Genomic DNA, 7,952 nt, shown 5'->3' with positions numbered 1-7,952 from the left:
ATAAACTCGAGCATGCTGATCAGTATGTCATAAAAGGCCAATTGCTGGTTTAGTTGGAAACCTGTCACAGTTGCTGTACAGCCAGTTGAGGCCCTTCTTCCCGTATCGCAGGATCACTGAACCATTTTGATGCCTCTTACCTAACAGTTTGCTTCTATCACTGAATTTTCTTGAATTATTCTGTATTTCCTTCCTTTGAGGCTGTTGTTCTACCTGCTGAATTTCACCACATAAGGGACAGTAAATGTCTTAAGACTGAGATTTACCAGTGAAGCATCTGGGAATGTTGTAACAGAGTTAAGAGTGTCTATTTAGTAGTGGTAAAGGCTTCTCTGCATTGGAATAGAGTTTGAGTTTTAAGTTTCTTAACTGACAGCCATTGCTGCGTTGACATTTCAAAATACACAGAACTGTAATCTTTGAATTATTTTCAGTGTTGCAATAAAAGTTTCATGTTTCAGTTCTTATGAAGAAGAGAATTCATTATTATTAAAATATTTATTCAGTATCCATGCAAGTACACAAACTGAAGAGCATTTGTTAATATCCTTAAGGTATTCTGTATCTTCTTCAAGACTGAGATAAAGAATCTGAGCAGAAATGGAGATGTACAGAGTTAGGGTTCCATGGCATGTCTATGCCTTATCACCTGTATCTTAAAATAGTACGTAAGCTGTAGCAGACCTAGTTCCATGCTGTAGGCAGTGGGCTGTTAACTAGGGCAGTAACTGCCTTACTGTAATAACCAACAGCCTGTGGTGTTTTTTGTAGTGAAAACTGTAAGATCTATATAATGAGAACGAATACACTAACCTGATGTAGCCCATTTAATACTATTATTCTGCATATATTGAGGGGGATCCCTAACAGCTATTGGAGGATGATAGAAAATTCTTTCATTTTGGAGCTTTGCTTCCCTGGCTGTTTTGTTGGTTGAAGCTTTGTTGAATTTCTTGAAAAATAACTTGTGCTTAATAAACATAATACAGTAATGCTTCTCTCCTTTAACAGACAAGTAAAGATGAGGGAAAGATGGTAACTTACAACCTTAGAACGCTTCTTAAGTGCAAGGAGTAGTCCTGGTAAGGCACAAACTGTTGGTCAAAATCAGAACAAAATTCTCCTCACTTGCATAACGAAATTCTCAAGGGGAAATAAAACCAAGGAAAGGCAGAATGGCTCTTGAGCAAAATTTTGAGTGATGCAGCCCGGGAGCTTTAAACATGTACTTTCCACATGGTAGAAAGTAGTTAACTTAATACATTCTGCACGTGAGTGTACAGGTACCATACAAATTGAACTGTCTACAGAGCTGTTTTTGTAAAGGAGGTATCTAACAGATTCTATCAGATGTGACTTTCTGTCCTCCTATTAGTGTAGCTTACTCAGTCCCATGACAGTTGTGGGTAGAAGTCATCCTGGCTTTGCATACGCAGTAGAAAGTTAATAGGTATTTGTGTTCTTGTTATACGAGTAAGTAGATTAATTGTGTGTTACTACACGCTACTATAATGGTTTTGGCTAGGAGAACAGTTGGCTGAGGGTCATGAAAGCACAGTGGACTGTGGTGACACCTTTGCTGATCTAGTCTGACATCAGTATATTAACCTGTAATCACTTATTCTTCTGTTACATTCTATTCCAAGAGTATATAACTGATACTGTAAAATAAAGCCTGTTCATGTAGAGTAAGCAGAAGTTACTGCTTCTTTGTAGTAGAAGCTTCTACTTCTTTAGCTTTGGGTGGGCTTTGGCTTTCCTAACCCCATACCTGTATGCTCACACAGCATCTCTGTATTTCTCCCAGATTACTTGTCCCTGCTTCTACCTCCTATATGTTTCCTTTTTATGTCTGAGTTTTGTCACGAGCTCTTTGGTCAAACTCTGCTTGTTTTCCTGTTCATCTTGGAGGAGGTGATACTTGAAAAATCAACAAGCTCACCTGGACCTGTCTTCTCTTCAGGACTATATGCCATGAGATTCTTCCAAGCAGATCTCTGAACGGGCCAAAGACTGCTCTCCTGAGGTCCAGGGTTATGATCCTGCTTTTTGCTTTTTTCCTTCCTCTTAGGACCCCAAACTCCACTATTTCATGGTTTCTGAAGCTAAGTTTGCCACCCAGCCTTCACATTCATGACTAGTTCTTTCTTGTTTCTAAGTACGAGGTCCAGCAGAGAGTGCCTTCCCTCCTTGACTCCTGATTTACTTGTGTCAGGAGTGTCAGGCTGCTTCCAGTTGTCTGCTGAAGGCTTCATGTACTTCTTCCTGATAAGACTGTCTACAGCAGGCACTCACTAGAATGTCACCTGTGTTGGTCTGCCCTCTGTTCCTGACCTGTGAGCTCCTGACTGGGTCGTTGTCCATCCTCAGGAAGAACCCTGTTCATTGCAGCTGCTCTCTCATGTAAAGAGCAACTCTCCCTTCTCACCTCTCAAGTGTGAGAAAACAAGCTGGACGGTAAGTGATGTGTGGGAAGGGAAGCCTGGTAGCCTCTCTACTCCTGAGACCTGTAGGCTCAACACTTCTGCCAGCTTCAGGATCTGCATAACAACTAGTTAAGTTATCAGAGAGTGTTTGCTGTGTCTAAAGTAAGATTAATCTGTATCACATCTTTAGCAATATGTCAGTCATCAAAATCTTAAAAGATACAAGGAAGGCAGTAGTTCAGTGGGGATTTTCTGGGTGGAGCTATAATTTTCTGTTCCTGATATCTCTTAAAAAAACCTGCATAATTAATACCCAGGGACCGTGCTTTTTGACCTGTTCATTGAATTAACAAGGGCTAATCCTTTCCCCTAGCAAGAATTTCAAACTTTCCCCAAAAGTTAAGTGACTCAAGTCACTTGTGACTTGTGTGAAACTGAGTTTTTAATTTCTGGTTGATAGATAGAGGTATATGCAGCTGACTGCAAAGGTTTTAACATCTTTCCATTTGGCAGAGTAAATGTACTGTAGCGGGGCAGGGGAATAATGAGTTTGTTATCTAGGTTCAGCCCTCTTGATGTCTTCTGCAGGATTATTATCCCTCCTTTCCACCCTAGAATGAGCTGCCAGTTAATTGCAATGATTCAGTAAAATGAAGAAATTGGCAAATACTTGTATTAGTCTAACCCTGTATTATCTGTGTTCCCTCACTTTTCCTTGGTTCTGCCTTAGAAGCTTCCACAAGCTTCTCTCAGTATCATTTTCAAATAATTCCCCTCACTCCCTAGTGAACAGGTGAAAGGCAGGAGAGAGAAGTTCCAAATTCCCTTATATTGGGCTATAATAAATTTAGTACTAGTTCCAACGCATCCAGAATTAACCTTGACAGTTTGCTCATCGTACTGTGAACTTCTTCAGATAGAAGACTGCCTCGTTGTGTTTCCTGGAACAGATGAGACAAATAAATAGAAAAGTAGTGCTGTTACTCTAGCAACAAGAATTGAGATAATTAACTCTTGTCTGTCTGATCACTTCTGAATCGTGCACTCTACTGAATCTTGTAATAAGCAGCAGCAGTGCTAGCTTTTGTGTCTGTAATATTGGAAATACCTCTCAACATCCTGAGAAGAGTGAGGAAGGCAGTGAGAGCAGACCTTGGGGGTTATGTGGGAAACGGGTAGGGGTGGAATCCCTGGGGGGGCAGCTCTGAAGAATAAGGAGTTCATTAAGGTTGGCAGTTCATTAAGAACAGCGTCTTCCAAATGCACGAACAGTCCAGGAATGCAGATAGATCTAGCAGGAGACTGTCTTGTCTTTACAGGGAACTCATGGCTGCACCCTAGTTCTAGTGCAGTGTATGGGAGGTAGAAGCAGGTGTGGGGTACAAAGGAAGAATCCACAGTCACTGGCCAGGCATGTAGGGATGGCTTTTGGAAAGGCAAAGCTCACCTGGAGTTGATGCCTGCAAGGGATCAAGGTCAACAAGAAGAGCTTTTATGACTTTGTTAGCAGTAAAAGACTGATCAAATTAAAAATGATCCTGTTGCTGAATGGTGTGAGTGATTTAGTAACATAGCTGGAGTAACACAGATAAGGCTGAGGTGCTCAGTACCTTCTTTGTTTCAGTCTTTACTAATAAGGTCTCTCAGATCTCTATACTCAGGAAGGGTTCAGGGAGGAGAACACCAGCAGATGAAGATCGAGTGAGGGATCAGTTGGGAGATCTTGACCCGTACAGGTCCCTAGCGCCAGCTGGGCTGAGAAGGCTGCCTGATATCTTTGCAAGGCTGTTCTCTTACCTTTGAAAGGTCACAGAGAGCATGGAAAGTCCACCACAACGGAAGGCAAATATTGCACCCATCTGCCAAAAAGACGATCTAGGAAACCATAGACTGCTCAGCTCCACTGGACTCCTTGGAAAAGCCATGGAGGGAGTCCTCTTGAAACACATTTTTGGGTATGTGAAGGAGAAGAGGGGGACTGGGAACAGTCAGCATGGGTTTGCCAAGGCTAAATCATTCCTGACCAGCCTGGATGCTTTCCATGATAGCTTTGTGAATAAAGGGAGAGCAGTAGTGGTCATTTACCTTGACTTTAGCAAGGCTTTCAGTGTGGTCTCTCACAGTATGCTTGTATCCAAGTTGGGATGTTACAGTCTAGATGGATGGACAACCAGATGGGTAAAAATCTGGTCATGCTCTATGTGGAGGCCAGTAACAAGTTGGGGTACTGGAGGAGTCTGTCCTATGTCCTGTTTCATGTCTTAACAGTGACCTGGAAGAGGTGATGGAGTTCACTCTTGCCTGCAGAAAACACCAAATTGTAGAGACCAGCTGATAGGCTCGAGGGCAGGACTGCCATACAGAGGGACCTAAACAGGCTGACGGGGTGGGCTAATAGGGACATTATGAAATGCAGCAAAGTCCTGCACCTAGGAAGGAGGAACCCCTTGCAACAGTACGGCCAGGACTGGCAGGAGAGCAACTCTGCTGAGAAGAAAGCCCCAAACTAAGAAGGGAACAACAACAAAACAAAAGGGAATTTGGAAGGTGAAATAGGAACAAGGGTGTTGATGAGAATACTTGACTTGCAGGGTGCGTCAGAGGGCTGGGGATCCTGAGGAATCTTTATCTCTCTGCTTCTCCTGCATTGTGGTGATCTGTGTCTCCAGCCAGGTCATTTTTGTCTCATCACTCTGTCACTCATAAATAATAGCGATTTGCTTGCAACATCCAGTAGACCTTTGAGTTCCTTGGATGAAAAGTGCCTGGACAGGAATAACTCTTAAAAGCTGAGTGACTGATATTAGGAACAAATAACGAACAATGTTTTTCCCCAGGAAGCCATATAGTGGACTCCTGAAAGTTGAACATAACGAAACAGTAACTTACTATAGGCTGTGTAAAAGGCAAAGTAGGAATTCACTTTTCTGCCTGGTAATTCATTTTCTGCCTACTTCCTGCCTTTTGAGGGAAGTGAGTGTTGAAGTTGGGTGTAGATACACTAATTTTTTGGAATTAATTAAGTATTGCTGGTTTTCCCCATCTTCTCCCCAAATACGTTAGTGCTGCTTTAATTTTGTTTAACGTTGTGGGTGTACTACAGGCTTTTGCAGTTATTCCTGCTTCAAAAGACACATAAGACACAAGTGGTTAATTCAGTCACAGGGAAACCTTGGAGTAAGCTAGGAATTTGAGTCTGTGTATTTCTGGCTGACCAAGTTTAACAAATGGGTTGAGGAAGAACACGTAGCATTCTGATAAATGCACAACTTCCACAACAATAGTCTTTTTTTAATAAGAAAAAAATGATAAGCAGCAGTGAAATCTCTCAGCCGTCTCCCAATGTGCTATCACTGTTTATTTCGCAGTGTAGAACTGAGCTTAGCATTGCAGAACGTAAGTAGTTCTGCTTTAACAGTTGTCAGGTTTGACTTTCTCACTTTTTCCCTTCTAGTTCTTATGGAACCTGCTTGCAGATAACTGAATTCATGTTTTTGGGCGTCATTATGTAATCTCATCTGTACTTTGTGGCTAGTTTCTTCAGTAACTTCATGCAGATTTGCTAATCTATGTTTTTCTTTACGGTTAAAATGACCAATGTGCAAATGTTACTTCAAGATTTCAGCTGACAAGCAGCAATTAAGCTCCACATATCCTAAGAGTGAAGAGTAGGGGATAGGTAACAGTGTTAAAATGGTTTAGAGGCCAGAGCCAGTTTCTGGCCATAAATACTTCTGATAATTGTCAAGTCCTTTTGCTGGTCTTTCCAGTGAAGATCCTTGATGAGATTCTCTATTCTACCTATTCTACCGACAGGACAAGAGGACACAGCCTCAAGCTTCGCCAGGGGAGGTTCAGGTTGGACATTAGGAAGAATTTCTTCTCAGAAAGGGTTATTAGACATTGGAAGGGGCTGCCCAGGGAGGTGGTGGAGTCCCCATCTCTGGAGGTGTTTAAGAAAAGACTGGAGATGGCACTTAGTGCCATGGTCTAGTTGACAGGGTGGTGTCAGGGCAACGGTTGGACTCGATGATCCCAGAGGGCTCTTCCAACCTGGTTGATTCTGTGATTCTGTGAATCCACACTGTTATCCCTCAACAGAAGCCCTCTTCAGCCCCAGGGTATAGGTGTTTGTGAGGGAACATGGAGTGCTGACGAAGGTCTGTAACATTTATAAAAGAAATAGCTTTTGTTTCACAGTGCAAACTTGTTAAAATGCTAATTAGATAATTCATACTATACTTGCTCGTTACAAAAGAGAATAAAATACATATCAGCTCTGTTTCTGAGCAGTGCACCTTGTTTTTTATCTGCCTTCAGCTTCTGTGTGCAAAATTCTTTTTTAGTCATAAATTTTTGCAGTGTTTTGTCATGCATCTAAACTAAGCACGGGAGCAGGTCCTCAGAATGTCTTGCTGAGTCGCATTTCAGGTTGCTCATTGCCAGAGCTCCTAATGGGCTTTAATACCTACCGACAGCCTTTTGGAGAAGGACACACAGTCCATTCTCTTCCAAAGATAAGATACTAGTGATGGGAGTTCTCTCCACATTTGCACACGTTTTGCACATACTGCACTTCTGATTAAGTTGTTACAATTTTGAATAAAAAGGTACTTTTCCTCCTTATCCCTCTTTTTTCTTTTTTTCTTTCTTCTTTTTATTAAAGATATACGTGCCATGTACATGCTCTCACACTGTCATTTTTTCAGAAGCAGCATCAGGAGCAAGGGACTATTTCTGGCTTGCCCATGCACCAGTCAGGAGGAAAGGATAATGTAATGAAAATTATTATTTAGGAGCTCTCTGAGATGGAACTCGTAAGTTCAGGAATCTGACAGTAGATATAGGGTACTAGACTGTTTCTAGATATTATCAGCTGCCAATTACAAATCCATCTAACTTCTTACCTTATCCATTCCATTAGTATGCATTGTTATTCCAAACAAGAGACTTTAATTGGTCATCTGTGAATTTTTTTTCCATATTTTTATTTGTATGTGCATGTATAATATATACAAAGAACACATTTCATAAAATGTCCTTAAAAATGGGCTTGCTTCGGTCTGCATAAAATAACTTCTATAGCGGGCAGTGCTGTAAGCTGTGACGTTTGTGTAACACCATAAACAAGACCACCCTTCCTCTATGACTTGCAGTTGGTGACCTGGAAACCTTCTGTGGATCTGGGGATAGAGCAGTAACTCTGTTCTCCAAATAGACCTGACTAGCTTCTTTTTTCAGAAAGTGGGAAGTCGAGAAGACTGGTTATTTCTGGATGACTGGATGAAGCAGTCCTTCACACGCATTTTTCTAATACGAGGTTATGTGTAAGTACTTGTTGTACGTGGAGCACTTCAGGGAGACAAGGATATTCTCTCCCAGAACTTGAAGGCAGAGCCATTAGCTTTCATTTTATTATTAAAAAAAAACCTTCTTGCAGTAAGAAAGACGGATTGATTTTGTTTCTACAGTGGTGTCTGTGCCTCAGCAAAGCCTGAAGATGGCATCGGCCTCCTGCTTCTTTCT

Source organism: Nyctibius grandis, chromosome 2 (genome assembly GCF_013368605.1).
Source record: "Nyctibius grandis isolate bNycGra1 chromosome 2, bNycGra1.pri, whole genome shotgun sequence".
NCBI lineage: Eukaryota > Metazoa > Chordata > Aves > Nyctibiiformes > Nyctibiidae > Nyctibius > Nyctibius grandis.
Note: the sequence above shows the minus strand (reverse complement) of the source record.